The following is a 17,906-nucleotide window of genomic DNA, read 5'->3' as shown; positions in this document are numbered from 1 at the left end:
CGGGGCCGGGGCTCCGGGCCGGGCCGGGGCGGCGGCGGCGGCGGCAGGACGCGTAGGGGCTGGAGCGGCCGCGCGGGAGCAGGTAGGAGCCGGGGCCGGGGCCGGGGCCGGGAGCCGCTTCCCGCCGGGCGAGATGGGCCTCCGGGGCCTCGGGCCCTCAGCCGCTCCCGCGGGGCGAGCCCCCCGAGACCCCCCTGGCGCCCCACTCCCGCCGACCCCTCCCTGCCCCGACCCCCTGAACCCCCCCTGGCTCCCCACCCCCGCCGACCCCTCCGGCCCCCTGAACGCCCCCAGCCCCCCATTGCGCCCCACTCCCGCCGACCCCTCCCTGCCCCCTGAACCCTCTCCAGCCCCCCATTGCGCCCCACTCCCGCCGACCCCTCCCTGCCCTGACCCCCTGAATCCCCCTTGGCCCCCTATTGCCCCCCACTCCCTCTGACCCCTTCCTGCCCCGACCCCCTGAACCCCCCTTGGCCCCCTATTGCCCCCCACTCCCGCCAACCCCTCCCTGCCCTGACCCCCTGAACCCCCCCTGGCCCCCCATTGCGCCCCACTCCCGCTGACCCCTCCCTGCCCCGACCCCCTGAACCCCCCTGGCCCCCCACTCCCGCCGACCCCTCCCTGCCCCGACCCCCTGAACCCCACCTGGCCCCTCCATTGCGCCCCACTCCTGCCGACCCCTCCCTGCCCCGACCCCCTGAACCCCCCTGACCCCCCATTGCGCCCCACTCCCGCCGACCCCTCCCTGCCCCGACCCCCTGAACCCCCCATGGCCCCCCATTGCACCCCATTCCCGCCAACCCCCTTATCCCTCCCACCGCCCCCTGCCCCGACCCCTGGCCTCCTGAATCCCCCTCATGGCCCCCCATTGTGCCCCATTCCTGCTGACCCCCTCATCCCTCCCACCACCTCCTGCCCAGACCCCCTTGCCCCCTGAACCCCAAAACAGAGGCTTTTCCAATTCTTTTTTTTGAGATCGGTGTGACCAGATCTTCATGCAGTATTCAAGGTGTGGGCATACCATGGATTTATATAGAGGCAACATGATATTTTCTGTCTCATTATCTATCCCTTTCTTAATGATTCCCTGCATTCTGTTCCCTTTTTTGGCGGCTGCTGCACAGTGAGTGGATGTTTTCAGAGAACTATCCACAGTGACTCCAACATCTCTTTCTTGAGTGGTAACAGCTAATTTAGACCCCATCATTTTATTTGTATACTTGGGATTATGTTTTTCCACATGCATTACTTTGCATTTATCAACACTGAATTTCATTTGCTATTTTGTTGCCAGGTCACCCAGTTTTTGAGATCCCTTTGTAACTCTTCCCAGTCTGCTTTGGACTTAACTATCTTGAGTAGTTTTGTATCATCTGCAAATTATACTATCTCACTGTTTATCCCTTTTTCCAGGTCATTTATGAATATGTTGAACAGTACTGGTCCCAGTACAGACCCCTGGGGGTCACCACTATTTACCTCTCTCCTTTCTGAAAACTGACCATTTATTCTTACCCTTTGTTTCCTATCTTTTAACCAGTCAGTGATCCCTCAGAGGACCTTCCTTCTTATCCCATGTTTGCTTACTTTGCTTAAGAGCCTTTGGTGAGGGACCTTGTCAAAGTCTTTCTAAAAATCTAAGTACACTATATCCACTGGATCCCCCTTGTCCACATGCTTGTTGACCCCCTCAAAGAATCTAATAGATTGGTGAGGCATGATTTCCCTTTACAAAACCCATGTTGACTCTTCCCCAACATATGGTGTTCATGTATGTGTCAAACAATTCTGTTCTTCACTACAGTTTCAACCAGTTTGCTCAGTACTGAAGTTAGGCTTACCGGCCTGTAATTGCCAGGATTATCACTGGAGCCCTTTTTAAATATTGGCGTCACATTAGCTATCCGCCAGTCATCTGGCACAGAAGCAGATTTAAATGATAGGTTACATACCACAGTTATCAGAGTAGCAGCCGTGTTAGTCTGTGTCCGCAAAAAGAACGGGAGGACTTGTGGCACCTTAGAGACTAACCAATTTATTTGAGCATAAGCTTTCGTGAGCTACAGCTCACTTCATCGGAATGCATCCGATGAGGTGAGCTGTAGCTCACGAAAGCTTATGCTCAAATAAATTGGTTAGTCTCTAAGGTGCCACAAGTCCTCCTTTTCTTTATACCACAGTTAGTAGTTCTGCAATTTCACATCTGAGTTCCTTCAGAATTCTCTGGTGAATGCCATCTGGTCCTGATGACTTATTACTGTTTATCAGTTTGTTCAAAAACCTCCTCTAAAGGCACCTGAATCTGGGACAGTTGCTCAGATTTGTCACCTAAAAAGAAAGGCTCAGGTTTGGGAATCTCCCTCACATTCTCAGCCATGAAGACCGATGCAAAGAATTCATTTAGTTTCTCCACTATCGCCTTTTTGTCCTTGAGTGTTCCTTTAGCATCTCGACCGCCCTCCTGGTTGTTTAGCAGGCTTCCTGTTTCTGATGTGCTTAAATGTTTTTTTGCTATTATTTTCTGAGTCTTTGGCTACCTGTTCTTCATGTTCTTTTTTGGCCTTCCTAATTAAATTTTTATATTTCATTTGCTAGAGTTTATGCTCCTTTCTATTTTCCTCACTAGGATTTAACTTCCACTTTTTAAAGGATGCCTTTTTTGCCTTTCATTGCTTCTTTTACTTTGTTGTTTAGCCATGGTGGCACTTTTTTGGTTCTCTTACTATGTTTTTTAATTTGGGGTATACATTTAAATCGAGCCTTTATTATGGTGTCTTTAAAAAGTTCCCATGCAGCTTGCAGGGATTTCGCTTTTGGCGCTGTACCTTTCAATTTCTGTTTTACTAATATTCTCATTTTTCTGTAGTTCTCCTTTCTGAAATTAAATGCTACTGTGGTGGGCTGCTATGGTGTTTTTCCCACCACTGGGATGTTAAATTTAATTATATTATGGTCACTATTACCAAGCAGTTCAGCTCTATTCACCTCTTGGACCAGATCCTGTGCTCCGTTTAGGACTAAATCAAGAATTGCCTCTCCTCTTATGGATTCCAGGACTAGCTGCCTGCCTCCAAGAAGCAATCATTTATCTCTGCATCCCTACCTGAGGTGACATGTACCCAGTCAATATGGGGATAGTTGAAATCCCCCATTATTACTGAGTTTTTTATTTTTATAGCCTCTCTAATCTCCCTGAACACCATCCTGGCCAGGTGGTCGGTAGTATATCCTTACTTGTTTGTTCTTATTATTCAAGCCTGGAATTACTATCCATAGAGACTGGTTTCAGAGTAGCAGCTGTGTTAGTCTGTATTCGCAAAAAGAAAAAGAGAACTTGTGGCACCTTAGAGACTAACCAGTTTATTTGAGCATAAGCTTTCGTGAGCTACAGCTCACTTCGTCCGATGCATAAAGTGGAAAATACAGTGAGGAGATTTATATACACACAGACCATGAAAAAATACACATTGTAAGGAGAGTGATCACTTAAGATGAGCTATTACCAGCAGGAGAGTGGGGTGGGGGGAGAGAAAACCTTTTGAAGTGATAATCAAGGTGGGCCATTTCCAGCACGTTTCCAGGAGTTAACAATAGAGATTCTGTGGTACAGTTTGGTTCATTTAAGGTTTTTACTTCATTTGACTTTACGTTTTCTTCCACATATACCTTTCTTAATAGTTCCCAACCTTCTGTTAACCTTTTTGACTGCTGCTGCTCATTGAGCTGAAGTTTTCAGAGAACTATCCACAGTGACTCCAAGACTCTTACTTGAGTGGTAACAGCTAATTTAGACCCCATCATTATATATGTGTAGTAGGTATTCATTTTTCCAATGTGCATTACTTTGCACTTATCAATGTGGTATTTCATCTATCATTTTGTTGCTCAGTCACCCAGTTTTGTGAGATCCCTTTGTAATTCTTTAATTTGTAATTCGCGGGCTGGATTGAAAGCCCTGACAGGCTGCATCTGTAGTTTGCCCTCCCCGATCTATATGTTGATAATTCTGTACTGTACTGTAGTTTCTACCAATTTGCCTGGGTCTAAAGTTAGGTTTGCATCCTGTAATTGCCAGGGTCGCCTCTGGAGCCCTTTTAAAAAAAAAATCAGTGTTACGTTAGTTACCTTCCAGTTATCTGGTACAACGACTTGTTTCAGTGATAGGTTACATCTGCAATTTCATATTTGAGTTCCTTCAGAACTCTTGGGTGACTACCATCTGGTCCTGGTGATATATTAGTGTTTAATTTATCAATTTGTTCTAAAACATCTTCTGTTGATGTATCAGTTTGGAACAGTACTTCAGATCTGTCACCCAAAAAGAATAGCTCTGATGTATGTATCTTCTCCACATCCTCTGCCGTGAAGACCAATGCAAAGAATTCATTTGGCTTCTCTGCAATGACCTTGTCTTCCTTGAGTGATCCTTTAGCATCTTGGTCTAGTTGCCCTAATGTCTGTTTGACAGACTTCCTGCTTCTCATGTACTTAAAAAATTCTTACTGTTAATTTTTGCAACTTTACCATGTTGCTTCTCAAATTCTTTCTTTGCCTGCCTTATTACACTTTTACACTTAACCCGCCAGAGTTTGTGCACCTTCCTATTATACTCACTAGGATTTGACTTCCAAATTTTAAAGGATGCCTTTTTGCTGTTGACAGCCTCCATTGTTCTGCTTTCTAGCCATGGTGGTGTTCTTTTGGTCCTCTCATTGTTTTTCTGATTTGGGGTATACATTTAGTCTGAGCCTCTGTTATGATGTTTTTAAATAGTCCCCATGCTTGCTGGCATTTAACCCATGTCACAGCTCTTTTTAATTTCTATCTAACAAGCCTCCTCAGTTTTGTGTAGTTCCCCTTTTTAAAGTGAAATGTTACCGTGGTGTGGGTTTTGGTGTTATCCTTCCATACAAGGATGTTACATTTAATTACACTGTGATCGCTATTACTGAGCTCTTATGTAATCACTATTACATCTGTGATATGGGTCCAGCAGCAAAGGTGGGTGAAGCTGAGGCATGCAGAGATTATGCTTGAGGGTTTAGTATGACGGTGTGAGTCACACAGCTGCAGTTTGTGGGTGAAATCCTGGCTCTGTTGAAATTAATGGCAAAATTCCCATTGATTTTAGTGGGGCCAGGATGTCACCCTCCAAGTGTCTCATGGCTACTGCTCCCAGAGGGCCTGGCATGCTAACTGCACAGTTAATACCCACCTTAGTTTGTTAGGAAGACTGGAATTGGGATTACAGGTACATGGAAGCTCTGATTTAATGATGCACTGTGCCAGATCTGCCCGTGCTACTGGTAGGTCTGGCAGAGTAAATTCTGATGGTCTGGGGAACATCGTCGATGTGGTGACGGTGTCAGAAGTAGTAAAGCTGTCGAACAGGCAGGACACCGAGAGGAACACTCCATTTGTAGGGCTAACGATATAGGCCTGATTTTAAAACCTGGCCTCTCTGCGCCCACAATTTGCTGCCCAGAGACATACATGTATAAATGACCTCAGTTGTGCCCACATTTAAGGAGACTGGGTTGAGCAATGTCCAAGCCTGGGACTGCTGCTTTAGGCAGTATTGTCACTGTTACTCCTTCTGCAGCATAAACGCTGCCTTGTAAACACTATGGGCATGTGGCCCAGCTGTCAGGTAAAGCCATTAATGCTGCAGAGCACTGCCTTTATAATTCCTGTATAGAGCACCCTTGACAGAGGGCCATCTGGCCTAGGGATTTCGATCCTCTGGGGACATGTCCACACAGCGACTGGCAGCAAGCGTGGAGCCAGGCTCAGGCTAGCTGTGCAAATGTAGCCTAAGAAAGGGGGTGGGCTCAGTCTGTACAGCTGTTTTTAGTGCCCTAAGAAAAGGAGGACTTGTGACACCTTAGAGACTAACCAATTTATTTGAGCATAAGCTTTCATGAGCTACAGGGCTGTGTGGACATACCCATGTGATCTGAGTTCCAATGGCCAGGGGGCTGTTCTGGGGTAAACCAGCAGGAGGGACCTGTATTTTGTGGCACTTGGTATTGACCTAATAGCTTATGAGAGAAAATAACTCCAGGGAGAGACAGGAGGGCAGCACAGCAGCTCCTAACTGTATAAACCCAGAGGCAGATGCTGGGGCCTCTGGGTGCTGCTGTGATACAAACATTGAACAATGTTATTTTGCTTGTCAGTAATTTGGGCCTGCCCTCTCTACCAAGCAGAAACACTAAGCCTGAGGCCTCAGAGTTCAAAGGTAGGGTTGGTGCTGTGTGCATCCTACTGGGGCGCTGAGGCCTTGTTGGTGTTGAGGAGCGGGGGACAGATGGGCAGACCCCCTCCAGTTGAGAGACCAGGTGCAGGCTTCACCCCATGGGTGTATCTTGGCTAATGTTCTCATTCTACTAAATCTCCTTTGTTTTTTAGAAAAGCCTGGGTTCAGGCATAGTGAGGGACAGAGGCAGCTTACTTTATAGATGATCTGAGCTGAGCGGCAAAAGGTGCCACCTTGATCAGCTCCTGAGGGGGTGCCTTATGACATCTGCAATCAGAGCAATGGAAGCAGGCACCTCCTGCACCTCCTCTCCCTGCTGCAGGATGTCTGACAGAGTGATGCCAAAGCTGATGCGTTATCCTTCACATGCTCTAGCCTCTCCTTGTGCAAGCACCTTCTCCTCTGCGGCTCCTGACAGGTAGAGCTGCCTCGCTCTACTCTTTTCTAGTTCTAGTTCTAGTTCCTATCCTGTCCTCATCTCTGTAGCATCTTTGTGCCTTCCAGTCATTCATTAAGCAAAGTGACTTATGTCTGTCATGTGAGGTTTGCCATGTTTCCATGGCTTTCAAATTTCTGCTGAAAAGAACCACTCTTCTGCCCCCCACTTGCCACTGCCTCTCTCTCCTTGGCTTCTGTTACAGTCTCTGTCTTTACCTCTGACAAAGATAGGAGAGAGAGTGTCTGCCCTACACAACTTTCCCAAATACAGTTACTTTGTACCATACGGCACAATCTCACCCCATCTACTCCTCCTTACTCACTTCCCTGCTTCCCATTGTGCTGTGTGTCACATTTCAACTTCTCGTCTGCACTTTGAGTGCAGAAACTGCCTACATCTCTGAGCTGGCTGGTGTCTGCTTCCCACACCCCGTGTTCTGCCTATGACAGCAGCTGCAGTTGTCTCAGTTTTTGTCTCCAGTGCGCCTTGTAACCTTCCAAGATCTTTTTGTCACCAAATTCAAATCTCTTCTATAAACCTGCTTCTGAAATAGTTTACAAAAGGAGCCTGTTTGCAGTTTAATTACAGATGGCCTGCAAAGGGATTTGAAAGGATTGGGCTTGGACTCTTGTGTGACGGAGAGGGCAGCCCAAAGGGGTTTTATTCTCATTTATTGGTTTCCAGCTTTTTTTAACCTGAAAAATATTATGACTATAAAGAAATATGGCTTTGTTGGAGGATCAGTGGGAGGCCTCAGAGGTATTTTGTTGAGCTCTTTGTGCTAATAAAACTAACAAAAACAACAAAAAACCCCTAGACTAGAAATCTTCTCTTTCAGCACAGGTTTTCTGTGTTGTTTTGTGAGGTCATCATGTATGCAAGCTACCCTGTCACCACAGAATCCTCCAGCCTTGACAGTACTTAAGTACTGGAAAAACAAGCAGAATTTTATTGTATTTATTTTTACAGAACCTTTTCGGGATCCTACGTCTATCATAAAAGGGAAGAAATGGCACAAGCTCAGTTTTTTTCCTTTGCAGGTTCCTGTTGAAACAAGTAGTATTAACCATCCTGCTGAAGGGCAGCTGGGGGTAGTTTATTTTGTGGAAGTGTCGGTCACAGCTCTGTAGCAAAGGGTGGGTGAAGATTTCTCTCTGAAGTTTGGCTGAGATCCCTCTGTATCTCTCACATGTTAATGATTGAATTGAGTCTCCAGATCTAGCACATGCTCTTCGGGGATAGTTGGACTTTCTATAATATTGTTATGGTAAAATATTTGCTCACTCTTGCAGAGGAAGCACTTAGAACTACCTTTCTCTAAGATTTTTCCCCAACAGCCTCAATTCACCACCCCCAATTAAAATACCAGGGTCCCCACAAATTGCAAATTTTCATGTATGTGTCTTTCTCCCTCACATGTCTCTGAGAGAGGCCACTGTTTAAACTGTGCAATTATGTTTAACCTACAAGGTGTTATTCCCTGTTAGGTACAGGTATTTTTTTGTGAGAGCACCCCGATGTGCCATGTGCTTTCCAGATATTCAAGAAGGAAGGAGAGTCCCTGCCCTGAGAAGCTCAAAGTTTAGAGATAGACCAAAGCCAGGGGAGGGAAGTAACAGAAAGTGATTGTTATACAAACCATCAAGATTTGCTGTGGGCAGCACAGTTCTGTTTGTTATAACTGAATGAATATCACCAAAGAAAAGCCAGAGGAACTGCCCAGGCCTGTTAGCTACTTCTGTGCGTGGACATGACTTCCCTAGTTCCTGGCTACAGCTGCTCTCCCCACATGCCTCTGTGATCCTCCATTCACTGGACTTAACGTTTATTTTTAATAGTTAAATATTAATAAAAATGGACATTGGTAAAACGAAGTTGTTTAAAACTTTGGCAGGGGTTAAGGGAGTGGGGAGATGTGGCGGGGCATGAAACTAGTGAGTCTGGCTGAGCAAGAGGGGTGGAGAACTGGTGTGGGCAGCATGGCTGTGTGACCTCATTGTGTGGAGCTCAGAGTTCAGCGTGTGACTGGGATGTGTACGCTGTGGGCGGCTCTGTGAAGGGACTTTGTAATGAAGATGATGTGTGTGAGTACACTTGCTGCCTTATGCTTGGCTTGGAAGTTAATGTTGCCTTAACTAGTTGTTTCCTACATTTCCAGTGATTGTGTCACTTGAAAATGTATTTGGGCAAAATTATAAAAGCTTTTTGCTATAATTACTTGTATTCCAGTACCACCTAGCAGCCCAGCCAAAAGCAGGCCCCCAGTGAGCTAGGAGCTTACAAACTGAGTAAGAGACAATCCTTGCCCCAAAGAGATGACAGTCTCAATAGACAACGCTGACAAAGGATTGGAAATGTCCCAGATCACATAGCAGAGCTAGAAATAGAAGCCAGTTTTCTTGACTCTCATTCCAGTGCCCCATCCGCTGGACCATGCTGCTTCCCAATGGACTCCATCCAAAATCTAAATGAAAAGTCAAGCAATTAGAATTAGAAATGCTCTTGCAACTGTAATTCATATTGCAGGGGCTCTAATACCCTATCATAGAATCATAGAATATCAGGGTTGGAAGGGACCCCAGAAGGTCATCTAGTCCAACCCCCTGCTCGAAGCAGGACCAATTCCCAGTTAAATCATCCCAGCCAGGGCTTTGTCAAGCCTGACCTTAAAAACCTCTAAGGAAGGAGATTCTACCACCTCCCTAGGTAACGCATTCCAGTGTTTCACCACCCTCTTAGTGAAAAAGTTTTTCCTAATATCCAATCTAAACCTCCCCCACTGCAACTTGAGACCATTACTCCTCGTTCTGTCATCTGCTACCATTGAGAACAGTCTAGAGCCATCCTCTTTGGAACCCCCTTTCAGGTAGTTGAAAGCAGCTATCAAATCCCCCCTCATTCTTCTCTTCTGCAGGGTAAACAATCCCAGCTCCCTCAGCCTCTCCTCATAAGTCATGTGTTCCAGTCCCCTAATCATTTTTGTTGCCCTTCGCTGGACTCTCTCCAATTTATCCACATCCTTCTTGTAGTGTGGGGCCCAAAACTGGACACAGTACTCCAGGTGAGGCCTCACCAATGTCGAATAGAGGGGAACGATCACGTCCCTCGATCTGCTCGCTATGCCCCTACCTATACATCCCAAAATGCCATTGGCCTTCTTGGCAACAAGGGCACACTGCTGACTCATATCCAGCTTCTCGTCCACTGTCACCCCTAGGTCCTTTTCCGCAGAACTGCTGCCTAGCCATTCGGTCCCTAGTCTGTAGCTGTGCATTGGGTTCTTCCGTCCTAAGTGCAGGACCCTGCACTTATCCTTATTGAACCTCATCAGATTTCTTTTGGCCCAATCCTCCAATTTGTCTCTTAGCTGCCTTGTCTCTTAAGTACTGTGGCCCCATGTGTCTGTGAGTGTGTTAGTCTTCCAGCAAAAACAGGGTAAACAAAACCCATATTTCCAATGTACAAAAAACTCCATTAATTTTATCTACATCCATCCTAAAGAGGCTAAAAAGGGCACAAACTCATTTCATCATCCTCTTTCAGGTCACCCTCCCTCTGAGTGGTGGCTTCTTTGAGTAAGGGTCTAACACTCATCTTCTCCCTTGCCTTTCCCCAAAAATGGTGAATCCATTAATGAAAATTTCTTGTCTGGCCTCATTTCAGATGCAAAGAGAGAGGCTGAGGGATGTGGGAAATGGATCTGAAATCTATGAGTCACTGTGCGGCAGAAACGTGACAAAGTCTCCACTACCCCTTTCCGCTGTATAACCTGGTTTGGTCCAGTCTGGACAGATGGCACCAAACAACATTGTAACCAGGTTAAAAGCTGCTGTGCTTTGCTTCAAGTCTCTACTTTCTTATCCTGCACTGGCTGGTCTCGCTGAAAGGACAGACGGATTTGTTGTAGGATACCGGTCTGGCTCTGCCAGGCTGCAGATTCCTCAGCGTGCTGCAGCATGGAGCTGGGATTTCTTCAGTAGGGCTCTGGGGAAGTTGCTAATCTAGGAACTGAGATGCAGTTAGGTATTGACATGTGTCACCTGCTCCGGTTCCGGGAGTGGGGGTGAGGAGTGCCTTGACAGGGTCAGGTAATTGCCTAGCTTTCTCCTCATATTCGTACAGGGGGCCCCAAACCTGCCTGGGAGGGGTATCTTGCTGCTGCTGAGCTGAGTCAGGAATTTTGTGCTCTGTTTCAGCCCTGACCTCTGCTAGGGTGAAGTCTCCATGTTTGTTCAGTCCTGGGCCTTCCCTTCCTCTCCTGCACTGCCTTGAAGGGATTACCCAGTTCTGAGGTGAGAGGGAAATAGTGCTTGGCCAGAAGTCAGGGATAGTGACTCATTGCAGATATCAGGCGGAGTGCAGCTCTCCCTAGAATTTGCTTTTCCTGCTGCTGTGTCGGGCACAAAGAGGAGGCTCTTGGGCGGAAGCTTGGGGGAGTTTTGTTTTCACCTTTAAATCCAGAGGTTTAGATTCTGTAACATCTTCATTAATGATCTGGATGATGGGATGGATTGCACTCTCACCAAGTTCGCGGATGACACTAAGCTGGGGGGAGAGGTAGATATGCTGGAGGGTAGGGATAGGGTCCAGAGTGACCTAGATAAATTGGAGGATTGGGCCAAAAGAAATCTGATGAGGTTCAACAAGGACAAGTGCAGAGCCCTGCACTTAGGACGGAAGAATCCCATGCCCTGCTACGGGCTGGGGACTGACTGGCTAAGTGGAAATGGTAGGACGGAGAACAGCACAATAAAGACAATGGATTTCAAGAAGGCAGACTTTAGCAAACTCAGGGACTTGGTAGGTAAAATCCCATGGGAATCAAGTCTAAGGGGAAAAACAAGTGAGCACAGTTGGCAGTTTTCCAGAGAGACATTATAAAGGACACAAGAGCAAACTATCCCACTGCGTAGGAAAGACAGGAAGTATGGCAAGAGACCACCCTGGCTTAACCAGGAGATCTTGAATGGTCTAAAACTCAAAAAAGAGTCTTACAAAAAGTGGAAACTTGGTCAAATTACAAAGGATGAATATAAACAAATAACACAAGTATGTAGGGACAAAATTAGAAAAGCCAAGGCACAAAACAAGATCAAACTAGCTAGGGACATAAAAGGAAAGAAGAAAACATTCTACAAATACATTAGAAGCAAGAGGAAGACCAAGGACAGAGGAGGCCTGTTACTCAACGAGGGAGGAAAGACAATAACAGGAAATGTGGAAATGGCAGAGGTGTTTAATGACTTATTTGTTTTGGTTTTGACCAAGAAGGTTGGTGGCAATTGGATGTCTAAAATAATGAGTGCCAGTGAAAATGAGGTAGGATCAGAGTCTAAAATAGGGAAAGAACAAGTCAAAAATTACTTAGATAAGTTAGATGTCTTTAAATCACTAGGGCCTGATGAACTGCATCCTAGAATACTCAAGGAGCTGACTGAGGAGATATCTGAGCCCTTAGCAATTATCTTTGAAAAGTCATGGAAGATGGGAGAGGTTCCAGAAGACTGGAAAAGGGCAAATATAGTGCCCATCTATAAAAGGGAAAATAAGGCAAACCGGGGAATTACAGACCAGTCAGCTTAACTTTTGTACCCGGAAAGATAATGGAGCAAATAATTAAGCAATCAATTTGGAAATGCCTAGAAGATAATAAGGTGATAAATAATAGTGAGCATGGATTTGTCAAGAACAAATCATGTCAAACTAACCTGATAGCTTTCTTTGACAGGGTAACAAGCCCTGTGGATGGGGGGAAGCAGTAGATGTGGTATACCTTGACTTTAGTAAAGCTTCTGATACTGTCTCGCATGACCTTCTCATAAACAAACTACGAAAATGCAACCTAGATGGAGCTACTATAAGGTGTGTGCATGACTGGTTGGAAAATCGTTCCCAGAGAGTAGTTATCAGTGGTTCACAGTGATGCTGGAAGGGCATAACTAGTGGGGTCCCGCAGGGATTGGTTCTGGGTCTGGTTCTGTTCAGTATCTTCATCAGTGATTTAGATAATGGCATAGAGAGTACATTTATAAAGCTTGTGGATGATACCAAGCTGGGAGGGGTTGCAAGAGCATTGGAGGATATGATTAAAATTCAAAATGATCTGGACAAACTGGAGAAATGGTCTGAGGTAAATAGGATGAAATTCAATAAGGACAAATGCCAAGTATTCCACTTAGGAAGGAACAATCAGTTGCACACATACAAAATGGGAAATAACTGCCTAGGAAGGAGTACTGCGGAAAGAGATCTGGGGGTCATAGTGGATCACAAGCTAAATATGAGTCAACAGTATAATGCTGTTGCAAAAAAAGCAAGCATCATTTTGAGATGTATTAGCAGGAGTATTGTAAGCAAGACACAAAAAGTAATTCTTCTCCTCTACACCGTGCTGATTAGGCCTCAGTTTGAGTATTGTGTCCAGTTTGGGCGCCATGTTTTTGGAAAGATGTGGACAGATTGGAGAAAGTCCAGAGAAGAGCAACAAAAATTATTAAAGGTCTAGAAAACATGACCTATGAGGGAAGATTGAAAAAAATGGGTTTGTTTAGTCTGGAGAGGAGAACACTGAGGGGGGACATAACAGTTTTCAAGTACATAAAAGGTTATAAGGAGGAGGGAGAAAAATTGTTCTTGTTAACCTCTGAGGATAGAACAAGAAGCAATGGGCTTAAATTGCAGCAAGGACGATTTAGGTTGGACATTAGGAAAAACTTCCTAACTGTCAAGGTGGTTAAGCACTGGAATAAATTGCCTAGGGAGGTGGTGGAATCTCCATCATTGGGGATATTTAAGAGCAGGTTAGACAAACACCTGTCAGGGATGGTCTAGATAATACTTAGTCCTGCCTTGAGTGCAGGGGACTGTACTAGATGACCTCTTGAGGTCCAGTTCTTCTAGATGTGAGTTTGCAGCAGGTGCTCAGCAAGCAGGCACTCCTGGGGCGAGACAAGGCCAAGGTCCTGGAAAAATTAATAATACATCTGAGTCTTGTAATGGAAGAAACAGAGATGAAAGTAAGCCGGGTCGCTCCGGTGCGGCCTACTGGCAAGAGCCTGTGCGCCACAGCAGGGCAGATCGGCTTCCCCAGGTGGCAATTTAAAGGGCCTGGGGATCCCAGCAGTGGCTGGAGCCCCAAGCCCTTTAAATTGTCGCCAGAGCCCTGCTGCCAGAGCCCTGGGGAAGCGGCCTGGGTGGCTCCTGCCGCAGCTACCGCCGCGTGTCCTTTAAATTGTCCCTGGAGCCTGCCGGAGCCCTGGGGTAGCCGGTGTCGGGGCTCTGGTGGCTATTTAAAGGTCCCAGGGCAGTAACGGCGGCCAGAGCCCCGGGCCCTTTAAATCACTGTCCGAGCCCCCCAGCTGCCACTGCTACCCCGGGGCTCCAGCAGGGGGCTTGGGTGGCGATTTAAAGGGTCCCCCGGGGCTCCCACTGCTGCTACCCTCCGGAGCCCTTTAAATCGACAGCCGAGCCCTGCTGCTGGAGCCCCAGGGTAGTGGCAGCCGGGGGCTCCAGCAGTGATTTAAAGGGCCAGGGGCTCCCAGCTGCCACTACTGCAGCAGAGCCCTGGGCCCTTTAAAGCTCCGCCAGAGCCTGGGGCCCCGGGGTAGCAGGGGCAGCCGGGAGTCCCTGGGGCTCCGATGGTTATTCAAAGGGCCTGGGGCTCCGCTGCGGTAGTGGCAGCTGGAGCCCCGGGCCCTTTAAATTGCCTCTGAGCCCCGGGGCTCCCAGCCGCCTCTGCAGCTGGCAGCTCCAGGGTGATTTAAAGGGCCTGGGGCTCCCAGCTGCTGCTGCCATAGTCCCAGCCCCTTTAAATCTTGATTTAAAGGCCCTGGGGATGTAAAGGCCCCGCCTCTTCCGGTAGAACCCTAAGTCCTTTAAGTTACTTTCACCCCGGGAACAAGTAAACTTCACAGGTTGGTTTGCTCCCTTCAAACAGATCAGCACATTGACTGAGCCCACAGAGAAAGACACAACAAACACTCCTGTGTTCAGGGAAGAGTCCCAGCGCATTCCAGAAAAGGGACAGCTTTTCTCAAATGCTGAGACCTGAAGTTTCATGGTGCTTGCAAGGGTGTAGTTTGCAATGCTGCAAACCTTTGTGTGCAAAGAAATAGCATTACTTCTGGAAGCCCCAGTGAGATATCTGATGTAAATGGGAATAAGAGCAGGAAGGGCTTGGTGCTGCCTAGTGATGTTCACAATCTTTGCTCAGATTCTCCAGAAATCCTGGGAGCAGTTTTTGGGCTCACCACTCCCCCATTCAATGGCTCCTGTAACCCAAAAGAAAATTGTTAGCAGATGAGAGTTTGAACTGTGGTGAGACCAAATTGTCACTTAATTGAAAATATGGACTTCCCCCCCAGCTCCCTTAGACTCCTCACATTATTAGTTTGTCACATTTTACCATTCCCCTGAAATTCTGGCCTTGCTCTTCCCAAGGAGCTGTTACTTTAACCATTTTTTTGGGTTCCTCAGCAGCTGGGTGAGAACACCCCTCTTTCCTCACACAGCTGAGAGAGACATGAGATGGCTGGGATTTTATTGGCAGCTTTGGCAGTTGTTTCATGCTTCCTTCAATTGTGGGTGCTCTCTTTAAAGATCTTGTTTGAATAAATACATGTTAGTGGATCAGACATGATGTGCAGAGCAACACTCGCCCCCAGTGCCACTTGGAGGTTGAGCAGAGGAGTGCAAGTTGACTTTCTTCCAGGCATTCCCCTTTCATAGCACAGCTCTGCCGCGTGGTGGTCTGTCCTTTCAGTGACTCAGCCCTCCAGACAGGTCACATTTTCAAGTCCACTCCTTTTGGGGTAGCAGAGTCCAGTAATGGGGAGGTCTTTAGGATTAAGCAAGGTATTCAGGGCTTCCCCCTTGGGTTGGGGGTCTCATGGTCCTGGACCCTTGTATCTTCATAGTCTTTCCCCATCTAGGTTCCCCCAAGGGATAAACTTCCATAGTTATCCCTCTTGAGGGGTTGGTAGGGGAGCCCGGACCATCCTCTACACTAAGCTCCAATCCAGAGCCCAGCTGAGTCCTGCACCCTAGGTGGCTATGTGGCTGCCTTCTTGGATCACTTCCTACCACTCCCCTCTCTTTCCACAGGGTAAAATAAATATCTAAACACACAAATCAAGTCTCTGACCTTCAAAGAGTCACAGGTCCCTTCTTTGTAGGCTTGGTCAGGTCACTATCATAGAAATGTGGGACTGGAAGGAACCTCAGTAGATCATATGATCCAGTCCCCTGGATCAATATTATCTAGAGACCATTAGTGACAGGTGCTTGTCTAACCTGTTCTTAAAAGCTTCCAATGACAGAGATTCCACAACCTCCCTAGGTAATTTGTTCCAGTGCTTAACTACCCTGACAGGAAGTTTTTTCAAATGTTCAACCTAAATCTCCCTTACTGCAAATTAAGTCCCATTACTTTTTGTCCTATCCTCAGTGGTTAAGGAGAATAATTTATCACACTCCTTCAGTCTTCTCTTCTCCAAACTAAACAAATGCTGTTTTTTCAATTTTTCCTTGTAGGACATGATTCCTAGAACTGTAATCATTTTTATTCTCCCCTCTGGACTTTTTTCAATTTGTCCACATCTTTCCTGAAGTGTTTCAGAGTAACAGCCGTGTTAGTCTATATTCGCAAAAAGAAAAGGAATACTTGTGGCACCTTAGAGACTAACCAATTTATTTGAGCATGAGCTTTCGTGAGCTACAGCTCACTTCATCAGATGCATACCGTGGAAACTGCAGCAGACTTTATATATACACAGAGAATATGAAACAATACCTCCTCCCACCCCACTGTCCTGCTGGTAATAGCTTATCTAAAGTGATCATCAGGTGGGCCATTTCCAGCACAAATCCAGGTTTTCTCACCCTCCACCCCCCACACAAATTCACTCTCCTGCTGGTGCTAGCCCATCCAAAGTGACAACTCTTTACATAATCAAGTCGGGCTATTTCCTGCATAAATCCAGGTTTTCTCACATCCCCCCCACCCCCATACACACACAAACTCACTCTCCTGCTGGTAATAGCTCATCTAAACTGACCACTCTCCAAGTTTAAATCCAAGTTAAACCAGAACATCGGGGGGGGGGGGGGATAGGAAAAAACAAGAGGAAACAGGCTACCTTGCATAATGACTTAGCCACTCCCAGTCTCTATTTAAGCCTAAATTAATAGTATCCAATTTGCAAATGAATTCCAATTCAGCAGTTTCTCGCTGGAGTCTGGATTTGAAGTTTTTTTGTTTTAAGATAGCGACCTTCATGTCTGTGATTGCGTGACCAGAGAGATTGAAGTGTTCTCCGACTGGTTTATGAATGTTATAATTCTTGACATCTGATTTGTGTCCATTTATTCTTTTACGTAGAGACTGTCCAGTTTGACCAATGTACATGGCAGAGGGGCATTGCTGGCACATGATGGCATAGATCACATTGGTGGATGTGCAGGTGAACGAGCCTCTGATAGTGTGGCTGATGTTATTCGGCCCTGTGATGGTGTCCCCTGAATAGATATGTGGGCACAATTGGCAACGGGCTTTGTTGCAAGGATAAGTTCCTGGGTTAGTGGTTCTGTTGTGTGGTATGTGGTTGTTGGTGAGTATTTGCTTCAGGTTGCGGGGCTGTCTGTAGGCAAGGACTGGCCTGTCTCCCAAGACTTGTGAGAGTGTTGGGTCATCCTTTAGGATAGGTTGTAGATCCTTAATAATGCGTTGGAGGGGTTTTAGTTGGGGGCTGAAGGTGACCGCTAGTGGCGTTCTGTTATTTTCTTTGTTAGGCCTGTCCTGTAGTAGGTAACTTCTGGGAACTCTTCTGGCTCTATCAATCTGTTTCTTTACTTCTGCAGGTGGGTATTGTAGTTGTAAGAAAGCTTGACAGAGTTCTTGTAGGTGTTTGTCTCTGTCTGAGGGGTTGGAGCAAATGCGGTTGTATCGCAGAGCTTGGCTGTAGACGATGGATCGTGTGGTGTGGTCAGGGTGAAAGCTGGAGGCATGCAGGTAGGAATAGCGGTCAGTAGGTTTCTGGTATAGGGTGGTGTTTATGTGGCCATTGTTTATTAGCACTGTAGTGTCCAGGAAGTGGATCTCTTGTGTGGACTGGACCAGGCTGAGGTTGGTGGTGGGATGGAAATTGTTGAAATCATGGTGGAATTCCTCAAGGGCTTCTTTTCCATGGGTCCAGATGATGAAGATGTCAT

At 46.7% G+C, this 17,906-nt stretch overlaps 1 protein-coding gene across 4 annotated transcripts in view; it reads left to right on the top strand.

Moving 5' to 3' along the window:
• The window catches only part of DNMBP (dynamin binding protein), an 83,971-nt gene continuing 66,065 nt past the window's right edge, over positions 1 to 17,906 (top strand). For all 4 annotated transcript variants that reach the window (XM_075131148.1, XM_075131145.1, XM_075131144.1 and 1 more), the window contains exon 1: positions 1 to 82. The gene's annotated coding sequence lies outside the window, so the exon portion shown is untranslated. The remainder of the gene's footprint in view (positions 83 to 17,906) is intronic.

Source organism: Caretta caretta, chromosome 7, assembly GCF_965140235.1.
Source record: "Caretta caretta isolate rCarCar2 chromosome 7, rCarCar1.hap1, whole genome shotgun sequence".
NCBI classification, from domain to species: Eukaryota; Metazoa; Chordata; order Testudines; family Cheloniidae; genus Caretta; species Caretta caretta.
The sequence above is the reverse complement of the archived record's forward strand: the minus strand, read 5'-3'. Positions and strand labels throughout refer to the sequence as shown.